The sequence below is a fragment of the Gadus chalcogrammus genome, chromosome 13 (assembly GCF_026213295.1).
Source record: "Gadus chalcogrammus isolate NIFS_2021 chromosome 13, NIFS_Gcha_1.0, whole genome shotgun sequence".
In the NCBI taxonomy this organism is placed as follows: domain Eukaryota; kingdom Metazoa; phylum Chordata; class Actinopteri; order Gadiformes; family Gadidae; genus Gadus; species Gadus chalcogrammus.
The window spans coordinates 21,363,388-21,380,006 of record NC_079424.1 but is presented as its reverse complement, the minus strand read 5'-3'; the positions used below and the strand labels follow the sequence as shown (position 1 = coordinate 21,380,006).

The window sequence follows — 16,619 nt, the reverse complement described above, 5'->3', positions numbered from 1 at the left end:
ACACATTGTTGGTTGAAAAGTGATTCTAGCGCTCTGAAAAGCATTTTGCAGGCATAAAAACAAGAAATGTTGATATCTCTGTCAATTTCAATTCAAACGTGTTACTAAGCTTACCAAAGGGTTATTGGGCCATACTAAACCATTTGGAAGTGGAATACATTAGTTTTGAGCGAAATCAACAATGTAAGTTCAAAAACACGTTTATGGTCGAAAAGTTATTCTAGCGCTCTGAAAAGCATTTTGCAGGCATAAAAACAAGAAATGTTGATATCTCTGTCAATTTCAATGCAAACGTGTTACTAAGCTCACCACAGGGTTATAGGGCCATACTCCACCATTTGGAAGTAGATTTGAGCAAAATCAACATTGTAAGGTCAAAAACAAGAAATGTTGATATCTCAGGCAATTTCAATGCAAACGTGTTATTACGCTCACCACAGGGTTATAGGGCCATACTCCACCTTTTGGAAGTAGATTTGAGCAAAATCAACATTGTAAGGTCAAAAACAAGAAATGTTGATATCTCTGTCAATTTCAATTCAAACGTGTTACTAAGCTTACCAAAGGGTTATTGGGCCATTCTAAACCATTTGGAACTGGAATACATTAGTTCTGAGCGAAATAAACAATGTACGGTGAAAAACACATTGTTGGTTGAAAAGTGATTCTAGCGCTCTGAAAAGCATTTTGCAGGCATAAAAACAAGAAATGTTGATATCTCTGTCAATTTCAATTCAAACGTGTTACTAAGCTTACCAAAGGGTTATTGGGCCATTCTAAACCATTTGGAAGTGGAATACATTCGTTTTGAGCGAAATCAACAATGTAAGGTCAAAAACACGTTTATGGTCGAAAAGTGATTCTAGCGCTCTGAAAAGCGTTTTGCAGGCATAAAAACAAGAAATGTTGATGTCTGTCAATTTCAGTTAAAACGTGTTACTAAGCTTACCAAAGGGTTATTGGGCCATACTAAACCATTTGGAAGTGGTATACATTAGTTTTGAGCGAAATCAACAATGTAAGTTCAAAAACACGTTTATGGTCGAAAAGTTATTCTAGCGCTCTGAAAAGCATTTTGCAGGCATAAAAACAAGAAATGTTGATATCTCTGTCAATTTCAATGCAAACGTGTTACTAAGCTCACCACAGGGTTATAGGGCCATACTCCACCATTTGGAAGTAGATTTGAGCAAAATCAACATTGTAAGGTCAAAAACAAGAAATGTTGATATCTCAGGCAATTTCAATGCAAACGTGTTATTACGCTCACCACAGGGTTATAGGGCCATACTCCACCTTTTGGAAGTAGATTTGAGCAAAATCAACATTGTAAGGTCAAAAACAAGAAATGTTGATATCTCTGTCAATTTCAATTCAAACGTGTTACTAAGCTTACCAAAGGGTTATTGGGCCATTCTAAACCATTTGGAACTGGAATACATTAGTTCTGAGCGAAATAAACAATGTACGGTGAAAAACACATTGTTGGTTGAAAAGTGATTCTAGCGCTCTGAAAAGCATTTTGCAGGCATAAAAACAAGAAATGTTGATATCTCTGTCAATTTCAATTCAAACGTGTTACTAAGCTTACCAAAGGGTTATTGGGCCATTCTAAACCATTTGGAAGTGGAATACATTCGTTTTGAGCGAAATCAACAATGTAAGGTCAAAAACACGTTTATGGTCGAAAAGTGATTCTAGCGCTCTGAAAAGCGTTTTGCAGGCATAAAAACAAGAAATGTTGATGTCTGTCAATTTCAGTTAAAACGTGTTACTAAGCTTACCAAAGGGTTATTGGGCCATACTAAACCATTTGGAAGTGGTATACATTAGTTTTGAGCGAAATCAACAATGTAAGTTCAAAAACACGTTTATGGTCGAAAAGTTATTCTAGCGCTCTGAAAAGCATTTTGCAGGCATAAAAACAAGAAATGTTGATATCTCTGTCAATTTCAATGCAAACGTGTTACTAAGCTCACCACAGGGTTATAGGGCCATACTCCACCATTTGGAAGTAGATTTGAGCAAAATCAACATTGTAAGGTCAAAAACAAGAAATGTTGATATCTCAGGCAATTTCAATGCAAACGTGTTATTACGCTCACCACAGGGTTATAGGGCCATACTCCACCTTTTGGAAGTAGATTTGAGCAAAATCAACATTGTAAGGTCAAAAACAAGAAATGTTGATATCTCTGTCAATTTCAATTCAAACGTGTTACTAAGCTTACCAAAGGGTTATTGGGCCATTCTAAACCATTTGGAACTGGAATACATTAGTTCTGAGCGAAATAAACAATGTACGGTGAAAAACACATTGTTGGTTGAAAAGTGATTCTAGCGCTCTGAAAAGCATTTTGCAGGCATAAAAACAAGAAATGTTGATATCTCTGTCAATTTCAATTCAAACGTGTTACTAAGCTTACCAAAGGGTTATTGGGCCATTCTAAACCATTTGGAAGTGGAATACATTCGTTTTGAGCGAAATCAACAATGTAAGGTCAAAAACACGTTTATGGTCGAAAAGTGATTCTAGCGCTCTGAAAAGCGTTTTGCAGGCATAAAAACAAGAAATGTTGATGTCTGTCAATTTCAGTTAAAACGTGTTACTAAGCTTACCAAAGGGTTATTGGGCCATACTAAACCATTTGGAAGTGGTATACATTAGTTTTGAGCGAAATCAACAATGTAAGGTCAAAAACACGTTGTTGGTCAAAAAGTGATTCTAGCGCTCTGTAAAACATTTTGCAGGCATAAAAACAAGAAATGTTGATATCTCTGTCAATTTCAATGCAAACGTGTTACTAAGCTCACCACAGGGTTATAGGGCCATACTCCACCATTTGGAAGTAGATTTGAGCAAAATCAACATTGTAAGGTCAAAAACAAGAAATGTTGATATCTCAGGCAATTTCAATGCAAACGTGTTATTAAGCTCACCACAGGGTTATAGGGCCATACTCCACCATTTGGAAGTAGATTTGAGCAAAATCAACATTGTAAGGTCAAAAACAGGAAATGTTGATATCTCTGTCAATTTCAATTCAAACGTGTTACTAAGCTTACCAAAGGGTTATTGGGCCATTCTAAACCATTTGGAACTGGAATACATTAGTTCTGAGCGAAATAAACAATGTACGGTGAAAAACACATTGTTGGTCGAAAAGTGATTCTAGCGCTCTGAAAAGCGTTTTGCAGGCATAAAAACAAGAAATGTTGATGTCTGTCAATTTCAGTTAAAACGTGTTACTAAGCTTACCAAAGGGTTATTGGGCCATACTAAACCATTTGGAAGTGGTATACATTAGTTTTGAGCGAAATCAACAATGTAAGGTCAAAAACACGTTGTTGGTCAAAAAGTGATTCTAGCGCTCTGTAAAACATTTTGCAGGCATAAAAACAAGAAATGTTGATATCTCTGTCAATTTCAATGCAAACGTGTTACTAAGCTCACCACAGGGTTATAGGGCCATACTCCACCATTTGGAAGTAGATTTGAGCAAAGTCAACATTGTAAGGTCAAAAACAAGAAATGTTGATATCTCAGGCAATTTCAATGCAAACGTGTTATTAAGCTCACCACAGGGTTATAGGGCCATACTCCACCATTTGGAAGTAGATTTGAGCAAAATCAACATTGTAAGGTCAAAAACAGGAAATGTTGATATCTCTGTCAATTTCAATTCAAACGTGTTACTAAGCTTACCAAAGGGTTATTGGGCCATTCTAAACCATTTGGAACTGGAATACATTAGTTCTGAGCGAAATAAACAATGTACGGTGAAAAACACATTGTTGGTTGAAAAGTGATTCTAGCGCTCTGAAAAGCATTTTGCAGGCATAAAAACAAGAAATGTTGATATCTCTGTCAATTTCAATTCAAACGTGTTACTAAGCTTACCAAAGGGTTATTGGGCCATACTAAACCATTTGGAAGTGGAATACATTAGTTTGAGCGAAATCAACAATGTAAGGTCAAAAACACGTTGTTGGTCGAAAAGTGATTCTAGCGCTCTGTAAAGCATTTTCCAGGCATAAAAACAAGAAATGTTGATATCTCTGTCAATTTCAATTCAAACGTGTTACTAAGCTTACCAAAGGGTTATTGGGCCATTCTAAACCATTTGGAACTGGAATACATTAGTTCTGAGCGAAATAAACAATGTACGGTGAAAAACACATTGTTGGTTGAAAAGTGATTCTAGCGCTCTGAAAAGCATTTTGCAGGCATAAAAACAAGAAATGTTGATATCTCTGTCAATTTCAATTCAAACGTGTTACTAAGCTTACCAAAGGGTTATTGGGCCATACCAAACCATTTGGAAGTGGAATACATTCGTTTTGAGCGAAATCAACAATGTAAGGTCAAAAACACGTTGTTGGTCGAAAAGTGATTCTAGCGCTCTGTAAAGCATTTTCCAGGCATAAAAACAAGAAATGTTGATGTCTGTCAATTTCAGTTAAAACGTGTTACTAAGCTTACCAAAGGGTTATTGGGCCATACTACACCATTTGGAAGTGGAATACATTAGTTTTGAGCGAAATCAACAATGTAAGGTCAAAAACACATTGTTGGTTGAAAAGTGATTCTAGCGCTCTGAAAAGCATTTTGCAGGCATAAAAACAAGAAATGTTGATATATGTCAATTTAAATTAAATTGTGTTACTAAGCTTACCACAGGGTTGAAGGGCCAAACTCCACCATTTGGAAGTGATCAAAAAGTGATTCTAACGCTCTGAAAAGCATTTTGCGCTCAAAAAAACAAGACGTGATCAAAAACGTCAAAAACACGTTTATGGTCGAAAAGTGATTCTAGCGCTCTGAAAAGCATTTTGCAGGCATAAAAACAAGAAATGTTGATATCTATGTCAATTTCAATTCAAACGTGTTACTAAGCTTACCAAAGGGTTATTGGGCCATATTAAACCATTTGGAACTGGAATACATTAGTTCTGAGCGAAATCAACAATGTAAGGTCAAAAACACGTGTATGGTCGAAAAGTGATTCTAGCGCTCTGAAAAGCATTTTGCAGGCATAAAAACAAGAAATGTTGATATCTCTGTAAATTTCAATTCAAACGTGTTACTAAGCTTACCAAAGGGTTATTGGGCCATACTAAACCATTTGGAAGTGGAATACATTCGTTTTGAGCGAAATCAACAATGTAAGGTCAAAAACACGTTGTTGGTCGAAAAGTGATTCTAGCGCTCTGAAAAGCATTTTCCAGGCATAAAAACAAGAAATGTTGATATCTGTCAATTTCAATTAAAACGTGTTACTAAGCTTACCAAAGGGTTATTGGGCCATACTACACCATTTGGAAGTGGAATACATTAGTTTTGAGCGAAATCAACAATGTAAGGTCAAAAACACATTGTTGGTTGAAAAGTGATTCTAGCGCTCTGAAAAGCATTTTGCAGGCATAAAAACAAGAAATGTTGATATCTCTGTCAATTTCAATTCAAACGTGTTACTAAGCTTACCAAAGGGTTATTGGGCCATACTAAACCATTTGGAAGTGGAATACATTAGTTTTGAGCGAAATCAACAATGTAAGGTCAAAAACACGTTGTTGGTCGAAAAGTGTTTCTAGCGCTCTGAAAAGCATTTTGCAGGCATAAAAACAAGAAATGTTGATATCTCTGTCAATTTCAATGCAAATGTGTTACTAAGCTTACCACAGGGTTGAAGGGCCACATTTCTTGTTTTTATGCCTGCAAAATGCTTTTCAGAGCGCTAGAATCACTTTTCAACCAACAATTTTTTTTTCACCGTACATTGTTGATTTCGCTCAAAACGAATGTATTCCACTTCCAAATGGTTTAGAATGGCCCATTAACCCTTTGGTAAGCTTAGTAACACGTTTGAATTGAAATTGACAGAGATATCAACATTTCTTGTTTTTGACCTTACAATGTTGATTTTGCTCAAATCTACTTCCAAATGGTGGAGTTGGCCCTATAACCCTATGGTGAGCTTAGTAACACATTTGCATTGAAATTGACAGAGATATCAACATTTCTTGTTTTTATGCCTGCAAAATGCTTTTCAGAGCGCTAGAATAACTTTTCGGACCATAAACGTGTTTTTGAACTTACATTGTTGATTTCACTCAAAACTAATGTATTCCAGTTCCAAATGGTTTAGTATGGCCCAATAACCCTTTGGTAAGCTTAGTAACACGTTTGAATTTAAATTGACAGAGATACAACATTCTTGTTTTATGCCTGCAAAATGCTTTTCAGAGCGCTAGAATCACTTTCGACCAACAACGTGTTTTGACCTACATTGTTGATTTCGCTCAAACGAATGTATACCACTTCCAAATGGTTTAGTATGGCCCAATAACCCTTTAGTGAGCTTAGTAACACGGTTGAATTGAAATTGTCAGAGATATCAACGTTTCTTGTTTTCATGCCTGAAAAATGCTTTTCAGAGCGCTAGAATCACTTTTCGACCGACAACGTGTTTTTGACCGTACATTGTTGATTTCGCTCAAAAACTAATGTATTCCAACCAACAATGTGTTTTTCACCGTACATTGTTATTTCGCTCAGAACTAATGTATTCCAGTTCCAAATGGTTTAGAATGGCCCAATAACCCTTTGGTAAGCTTAGTAACACGTTTGAATTGAAATTGACAGAGATATCAACATTTCTTGTTTTTGACCTTACAATGTTGATTTTGCTCAAATCTACTTCCAAATGGTGGAGTATGGCCCTATAACCCTGTGGTGAGCTTAATAACACGTTTGCATTGAAATTGACAGAGATATCAACATTTCTTGTTTTTATGAGCGCAAAATGCTTTTCAGAGCGTTAGAATCCCTTTTTGATCGCTTCCAAATGGTGGAGTATGGCCCTATAACCCTGTGGTGAGCTTAGTAACACGTTAGCATTGAAATTGACAGAGATATCAACATTTCTTGTTTTTATGCATGCAAAATGCTTTTCAGTGCGCTAGAATAACTTTTCGACCATAAACGTGTTTTTGAACTTACATTGTTGATTTCACTCAAAACTAATGTATTCCAGTTCCAAATGGTTTAGTATGGCCCAATAACCCTTTGGTAAGCTTAGTAACACGTTTGAATTTAAATTGACACAGATCAACATTTCTTGTTTTTATGCCTGCAAAATGCTTTTCAGAGCGCTAGACCAACAACGTGTTTTTGACCTTACATTGTTGATTTCGCTCAAAACTAATGTAGGCCTATACCACTTCCAAATGGTTTAGTATTGCCCAATAACCTTTTGGTAAGCTTAGTAACACGTTTGAATTGAAATTGACAGAGATATCAACATTTCTTGTTTTTATGCCTGCAAAATGCTTTTCAGAGCGCTAGAATCACTTTTCGACCAACAACGTGTTTTTGACCTTACATTGTTGATTTCGCTCAAAACTAATGTATTCCACTTCCAAATGGTTTAGTATGGCCCAATAACCCTTTGGTAAGCTAAGTAACACGTTTGAATTTAAATTGACAGAGATATTAACATTTCTTGTTTTTATGCCTGCAAAATGCTTTACAGAGCGCCAGAATAACTTTTCGACCGACAACGTGTTTAGTATGGCCCAATAACCCTTTGGTAAGCTTAGTAACACGTTTTAACTGAAATTGACAGACATCAACATTTCTTGTTTTTATGCCTGCAAAACGCTTTTCAGAGCGCTAGAATCACTTTTCGACCATAAACGTGTTTTTGACCTTACATTGTTGATTTCGCTCAAAACGAATGTATTCCACTTCCAAATGGTTTAGAATGGCCCAATAACCCTTTGGTAAGCTTAGTAACACGTTTGAATTGAAATTGACAGAGATATCAACATTTCTTGTTTTTATGCCTGGAAAATGCTTTACAGAGCGCTAGAATCACTTTTCGACCAAAAAAGTGTTTTTGACCTTACATTGTTGATTTCGCTCAAAACTAATGTATTCCACTTCCAAATGGTTTAGTATGGCCCAATAACCCTTTGGTAAGCTTAGTAACACGTTTGAATTGAAATTGACAGAGATATCAACATTTCTTGTTTTTATGCCTGCAAAATGCTTTTCAGAGCGCTAGAATCACTTTTCGACCATAAACGTGTTTTTGACCTTACATTGTTGATTTCGCTCAGAACTAATGTATTCCAGTTCCAAATGGTTTAATATGGCCCAATAACCCTTTGGTAAGCTTAGTAACACGTTTGAATTGAAATTGACATAGATATCAACATTTCTTGTTTTTATGCCTGCAAAATGCTTTTCAGAGCGCTAGAATCACTTTTCGACCATAAACGTGTTTTTGACGTTTTTGATAACGTCTTGTTTTTTTGAGCGCAAAATGCTTTTCAGAGCGTTAGAATCACTTTTTGATCACTTCCAAATGGTGGAGTTTGACCCTTCAACCCTGTGGTAAGCTTAGTAACACAATTTAATTTAAATTGACACATATCAACATTTCTTGATAACATTAGTTTTGAGCAAAATCAACAATATAAGGTCAAAGACACATTGTTGGTCAAAAAGTGATTCTGGCGCTCTGAAAAACATTTGGCACGCATAAAAACAAGAAATGTTGATATTTCTGTTCGTTTCAGAAAAACAAGTCAAAAACACATTGTTGGTCAAAAAGTGATTCTAAGCGCTCTGAAAAGAATTTTGCCGGCATAAAAATAATAAATGTTGGTATCTCTGTCAATTTCAATGCAAACGTGTTACTAAGCTTACCAAAGGGTAATAGGGCCATACTCCACCATTTGGAAGGGGAATACATTCGTTTTGAGCAAAATCAACAATATAAGGTCAAAGACACATTGTTGGTCAAAAAGTGATTCTAGCGCTCTGAAAAGCATTTGGCACGCATAAAAACAAGAAATGTTGATTTTTCTGTTCATTTCAGAAAACAAGTCGAAAACACATTGTTGGTCAAAAAGTGATTCTAGCGCTCTGAAAAGAATTGTGCTGGTATAAAAACCAGAAATGTTGGTATCTCTGTCAATTTCAATGCAAACGTGTTACAAAGCTTACCAAAGGGTTATTGGGCCATACTCCACTATTTGGAAGTGGAATATATTAGTTTTGAGCAAAATCAACAATGTAAGGTCAAAAACACGTTGTTGGTCGAAAAGTGATTCTAGCGCTCTGAAAAGCATTTGGAACGCATAAAAACAAGAAATGTTGATTTTTCTGTTCATTTCAGAAAACAAGTCGAAAACACATTGTTGGTCAAAAAGTGATTCTAGCGCTCTGAAAAGCATTTTGCAAGCGTAAAAACCAAAAATGTTGATATCTGTCAATTTCAATGCAAACGTGTTATTAAGCTTACCAAAGGGTTATAGGGCCATACTCCACTATTTGGAAGTGGAATACATTAGTTTTGAGCAAAATCAACAATATAAGGTCAAAGACACATTGTTGGTCAAAAAGTGATTCTAGCGCTCTGAAAAACATTTGGCACGCATAAAAACAAGAAATGTTGATATTTCTGTTCGTTTCAGAAAAACAAGTCAAAAACACATTGTTTGTCAAAAAGTGATTCTAAGCGCTCTGAAAAGAATTTTGCCGGCTTAAAAATAATAAATGTTGGTATCTCTGTCAATTTCAATGCAAACGTGTTACTAAGCTTACCAAAGGGTAATAGGGCCATACTCCACCATTTGGAAGGGGAATACATTAGTTTTGAGCAAAATCAACAATATAAGGTCAAAGACACATTGTTGGTCAAAAAGTGATTCTAGCGCTCTGAAAAGCATTTGGCACGCATAAAAACAAGAAATGTTGATTTTTCTGTTCATTTCAGAAAACAAGTCGAAAACACATTGTTGGTCAAAAAGTGATTCTAGCGCTCTGAAAAGAATTGTGCTGGTATAAAAACCAGAAATGTTGGTATCTCTGTCAATTTCAATGCAAACATGTTACAAAGCTTACCAAAGGGTTATTGGGCCATACTCCACTATTTGGAAGTGGAATATATTAGTTTTGAGCAAAATCAACAATGTAAGGTCAAAAACACGTTGTTGGTCAAAAAGTGATTCTAGCGCTCTGAAAAGCATTTTGCAAGCGTAAAAAACAAAATGTTGATATCTGTCAATTTCAATGCAAACGTGTTATTAAGCTTACCAAAGGGTTATAGGGCCATACTCCACTATTTGGAAGTGGAATACATTAGTTTTGAGCAAAATCAACAATATAAGGTCAAAGACACATTGTTGGTCAAAAAGTGATTCTAGCGCTCTGAAAAACATTTGGCACGCATAAAAACAAGAAATGTTGATATTTCTGTTCGTTTCAGAAAAACAAGTCAAAAATACTTTGTTGGTCAAAAAGTGATTCTAAGCGCTCTGAAAAGAATTTTGCCGGCTTAAAAATAATAAATGTTGGTATCTCTGTCAATTTCAATGCAAACGTGTTACTAAGCTTACCAAAGGGTTATAGGGCCATACTCCACTATTTGGAAGTGGAATACATTAGTTTTGAGTAGAATCAACAATATAAGATTAAAGACACATTGTTGGTCAAAAAGTGATTCTAGCGCTCTGAAAAGCATTTTGCAAGCGTATAAACAAGAAATGTTGATTTTTCTGTTTGTTTCAGAAAAACAAGTCAAAAACACATTGTTGGTCAAAAAGTGATTCTAAGCGCTCTGAAAAGAATTTTGCCGGCATAAAAATAATAAATGTTGGTATCTCTGTCAATTTCAATGCAAACGTGTTACTAAGCTTACCAAAGGGTAATAGGGCCATACTCCACCATTTGGAAGGGGAATACATTAGTTTTGAGCAAAATCAACAATATAAGGTCAAAGACACATTGTTGGTCAAAAAGTGATTCTAGCGCTCTGAAAAGCATTTGGCACGCATAAAAACAAGAAATGTTGATTTTTCTGTTCATTTCAGAAAACAAGTCGAAAACACATTGTTGGTCAAAAAGTGATTCTAGCGCTCTGAAAAGCATTTTGCCTGCGTAAAAACAATAAATGTTGGTATCTCTGTCATTTCAATGCAAACGTGTTACAAAGCTTACCAAAGGGTTATTGGGCCATACTCCACTATTTGGAAGTGGAATATATTAGTTTTGAGCAAAATCAACAATGTAAGGTCAAAAACACGTTGTTGGTCGAAAAGTGATTCTAGCGCTCTGAAAAGCATTTGGAACGCATAAAAACAAGAAATGTTGATTTTTCTGTTCATTTCAGAAAACAAGTCGAAAACACATTGTTGGTCAAAAAGTGATTCTAGCGCTCTGAAAAGCATTTTGCAAGCGTAAAAACCAAAAATGTTGATATCCTGTCAATTTCAATGCAAACGTGTTATTAAGCTTACCAAAGGGTTATAGGGCCATACTCCACTATTTGGAAGTGGAATACATTAGTTTTGAGCAAAATCAACAATATAAGGTCAAAGACACATTGTTGGTCAAAAAGTGATTCTAGCGCTCTGAAAAACATTTGGCACGCATAAAAACAAGAAATGTTGATATTTCTGTTCGTTTCAGAAAAACAAGTCAAAAACACATTGTTGGTCAAAAAGTGATTCTAAGCGCTCTGAAAAGAATTTTGCTGGCTTAAAAATAATAAATGTTGGTATCTCTGTCAATTTCAATGCAAACGTGTTACTAAGCTTACCAAAGGGTTATAGGGCCATACTCCACTATTTGGAAGTGGAATACATTAGTTTTGAGTAGAATCAACAATATAAGATTAAAGACACATTGTTGGTCAAAAAGTGATTCTAGCGCTCTGAAAAGCATTTGGCACGCGTAAAAACAAGAAATGTTGATTTTTCTGTTCATTTCAGAAAACAAGTCGAAAACACATTGTTGGTCAAAAAGTGATTCTAGCGCTCTGAAAAGCATTTTGCCGGCATAAAAACAATAAATGTTGGTATCTCTGTCAATTTCAATGCAAACATGTTACTAAGCTTACCAAAGGGTATAGGGCCATACTCCACCATTTGGAAGGGGAATACATTAGTTTTGAGCAAAATCAACAATATAAGGTCAAAGACACATTGTTGGTCAAAAAGTGATTCTAGCGCTCTGAAAAGCATTTGGCACGCATAAAAACAAGAAATGTTGATTTTCTGTTCATTTCAGAAATAATGTCTAAAACACATTGTTGGTCAAAAAGTGATTCTAGCGCTCTGAAAAGAATTGTGCAGGTATAAAAACAAGAAATGTTGGTATCTCTGTCAATTTCAATGCAAACGTGTTACAAAGCTTACCAAAGGGTTATTGGGCCATACTCCACTATTTGGAAGTGGAATATATTAGTTTTGAGCAAAATCAACAATGTAAGGTCAAAAACACGTTGTTGGTCGAAAAGTGATTCTAGCGCTCTGAAAAGCATTTGGAACGCATAAAAACAAGAAATGTTGATTTTTCTGTTCGATTTCAGAAAACAAGTCGAAAACACATTGTTGGTCAAAAAGTGATTCTAGCGCTCTGAAAAGCATTTTGCAAGCGTAAAAAACAAAAATGTTGATATCTGTCAATTTCAATGCAAACGTGTTACTAAGCTTATCAAAGGGTTATAGGGCCATACTCCACTATTTGGTAGTGGAATACATTAGTTTTGAGCAAAATCAACAATATAAGGTTAAAAACACATTGTTGGTCAAAAGTGATTCTAGCGCTCTGAAAAGCATTTTGCCGGCATAAAAACAATAAATGTTGGTATCTCTGTCAATTTCAATGCAAACGTGTTATTAAGCTTACCAAAGGGTTATAGGGCCATACTCCACTATTTGGAAGTGGAATACATTAGTTTTGAGCAAAATCAACAATATAAGGTCAAACACACATTGTTGGTCAAAAAGTGATTCTAGCGCTCTGAAAAACATTTGGCACGCATAAAAACAAGAAATGTTGATATTTCTGTTCGTTTCAGAAAAACAAGTCAAAAACACATTGTTTGTCAAAAAGTGATTCTAAGCGCTCTGAAAAAGAATTTTGCCGGCTATAAAAATAATAAATGTTGGTATCTCTGTCAATTTCAATGCAAACGTGTTACTAAGCTTACCAAAGGGTTATAGGGCCATACTCCACTATTTGGAAGTGGAATACATTAGTTTTGAGCAAAATCAACAATATAAGGTCAAAGACACATTGTTGGTCAAAAAGTGATTCTAGCGCTCTGAAAAGCATTTGCACGCATAAAAACAAGAAATGTTGATTTTTCTGTTCATTTCAGAAAACAAGTCGAAAACACATTGTTGGTCAAAAAGTGATTCTAAGCGCTCTGAAAAGCATTTTGCCGGCATAAAAACAATAAATGTTGGTATCTCTGTCAATTTCAATGCAAACGTGTTACTAAGCTTACCAAAGGGTAATAGGGCCATACTCCACCATTTGGAAGGGGAATACATTAGTTTTGAGCAAAATCAACAATATAAGGTCAAAGACACATTGTTGGTCAAAAAGTGATTCTAGCGCTCTGAAAAGCATTTGGCACGCATAAAAACAAGAAATGTTGATTTTTCTGTTCATTTCAGAAAACATGTCGAAAACACATTGTTGGTCAAAAAGTGATTCTAGCGCTCTGAAAAGAATTGTGCAGGTATAAAAACAAGAAATGTTGGTATCTCTGTCAATTTCAATGCAAACGTGTTACAAAGCTTACCAAGGGGTTATTGGGCCATACTCCACTATTTGGAAGTGGAATATATTAGTTTTGAGCAAAATCAACAATGTAAGGTCAAAAACACGTTGTTGGTCGAAAAGTGATTCTAGCGCTCTGAAAAGCAATTTGGAACGCATAAAAACAAGAAATGTTGATTTTTCTGTTGATTTCAGAAAACAAGTCGAAAACACATTGTTGGTCAAAAAGTGATTCTAGCGCTCTGAAAAGCATTTTGCAAGCGTAAAAACCAAAAATGTTGATATCTGTCAATTTCAATGCAAACGTGTTATTAAGCTTACCAAAGGGTTATAGGGCCATACTCCACTATTTGGAAGTGGAATACATTAGTTTTGAGCAAAATCAACAATATAAGGTCAAAGACACATTGTTGGTCAAAAAGTGATTCTAGCGCTCTGAAAAACATTTGGCACGCATAAAAACAAGAAATGTTGATATTTCTGTTCGTTTCAGAAAAACAAGTCAAAAACACATTGTTGGTCAAAAAGTGATTCTAAGCGCTCTGAAAATAATTTTGCCGGCATAAAAATAATAAATGTTGGTATCTCTGTCAATTTCAATGCAAACGTGTTACTAAGCTTACCAAAGGGTTATAGGGCCATACTCCACTATTTGGAAGTGGAATACATTAGTTTTGAGTAGAATCAACAATATAATGTCAAAGACACATTGTTGGTCAAAAAGTGATTCTAGCGCTCTGAAAAGCATTTTGCAAGCGTAAAAAACAAAAATGTTGATATCTGTCAATTTCAATGCAAACGTGTTACTAAGCTTATCAAAGGGTTATAGGGCCATACTCCACTATTTGGTAGGGGAATACATTAGTTTTGAGCAAAATCAATATAAGGTTAAAAACACATTGTTGGTCAAAAAGTGATTCTAGCGCTCTGAAAAGCATTTTGCCGGCATAAAAACAATAAATGTTGGTATCTCTGTCAATTTCAATGCAAACATGTTACTAAGCTTACCAAAGGGTAATAGGGCCATACTCCACCATTTGGAAGGGGAATACATTAGTTTTGAGCAAAATCAACAATATAAGGTCAAAGACACATTATTGGTTCAAAAAAGTGATTCTAGCGCTCTGAAAAAGCATTTGGCACGCATAAAAACAAGAAATGTTGATTTTTCTGTTCATTTCAGAAAACATGTCGAAAACACATTGTTGGTCAAAAAGTGATTCTAGCGCTCTGAAAAGAATTGTGCAGGTATAAAAACAAGAAATGTTGGTATCTCTGTCAATTTCAATGCAAACGTGTTACAAAGCTTACCAAAGGGTAATTGGGCCATACTCCACCATTTGGAAGTGGAATATATTAGTTTTGAGCAAAATCAACAATATAAGGTCAAAGACACATTGTTGGTCAAAAAGTGATTCTTAGCGCTCTGAAAAGCATTTGGCACGCATAAAAACAAGAAATTGTTGATTTTCTGTTCAGTTTCAGAAAACAAGTCAAAAACACATTGTTGGTCAAAAAGTGATTCTAAGCGCTCTGAAAAGAATTTGCGGCATAAAAATAATAAATGTTGGTATCTCTGTCAATTTCAATGCAAACGTGTTACTAAGCTTACCAAAGGGTTATAGGGCCATACTCCACTATTTGGAAGTGGAATACATTAGTTTTGAGCAGAAATCAACAATATAAGGTCAAAGACACATTGTTGGTCAAAAAGTGATTCTAGCGCTCTGAAAAGCATTTGGCAACGCATAAAAACAAGAAATGTTGATTTTTCTGTTCATTTCAGAAAACAAGTCGAAAACACATTGTTGGTCAAAAAGTGATTCTAGCGCTCTGAAAAGCATTTGCCACGCATAAAAACCAAAAATGTTGATATCTGTCAATTTCAATGCAAACGGTTACTAAAGCTTACCAACGGGTATAGGGCCATACTCCACCATTTGGAAGGGGAATACATTAGTTTTGAGCAAAATCAACAATATAAGGTCAAAGACACATTGTTGGTCAAAAAGTGATTCTAGCGCTCTGAAAAGCATTTGGCACGCATAAAAACAAGAAATGTTGATTTTTCTGTTCATTTCAGAAAACATGTCGAAAACACATTGTTGGTCAAAAAGTGATTCTAGCGCTCTGCAAAGAATTGTGCAGGTATAAAAAAAGAAATGTTGGTATCTCTGTCAATTTCAATGCAAACGTGTTACAAAGCTTACCAAAGGGTTATTGGGCCATACTCCACTATTGGAAGTGGAATATATTAGTTTTGAGCAAAATCAACAATGTAAGGTCAAAGACACGTTGTTGGTCAAAAAGTGATTCTAGCGCTCTGAAAAGCATTTGGAACGCATAAAAAAAAGAAATGTTGATTTTTCTGTTCATTTCAGAAACAAGTCGAAAACACATTGTTGGTCAAAAAGTGATTCTAGCGCTCTGAAAAGCATTTTGCAAGCGTAAAAAACAAAAATGTTGATATCTGTCAATTTCAATGCAAACGTGTTACTAAGCTTATCAAAGGGTTATAGGGCCATACTCCACTATTTGGTAGTGGAATACATTAGTTTTGAGCAAATCAACAATATAAGGTTAAAAACACATTGTGGTCAAAAAGTGATTCTAGCGCTCTGAAAAGCATTTTGCCGGCATAAAACAATAAATGTTGGTATCTCTGTCAATTTCAATGCAAACATGTTAACTAAGCTTACCAAAGGGTTAATAGGGCATACTCCACCATTTGGAAGTGGAATACATTAGTTTTGAGCAAAATCAACAATATAAGGTCAAAGACACATTGTTGGTCAAAAAGTGATTCTAGCGCTCTGAAAACATTTGGCACGCATAAAACAGAAATGTTGATATTTTCTGTTCATTTCAGAAAACAAGTCAAAAACACATTGTTGGTCAAAAAGTGATTCTAAGCGCTCTGAAAAGAATTTTGCCGGCTTAAAAATAATAAATGTTGGTATCTCTGTCAATTTCAATGCAAACGTGTTACTAAGCTTACCAAAGGGTATTAGGGCCATACTCCACCTATTTGGAA

At 35.4% G+C, this 16,619-nt stretch overlaps 1 protein-coding gene across 1 annotated transcript in view; it reads left to right on the top strand.

Moving 5' to 3' along the window:
• The window catches only part of cfap100 (cilia and flagella associated protein 100), a 23,597-nt gene that overhangs the window by 4,279 nt on the left and 2,699 nt on the right, over positions 1–16,619 (top strand). The gene's annotated exons all lie outside the window — the stretch shown is intronic.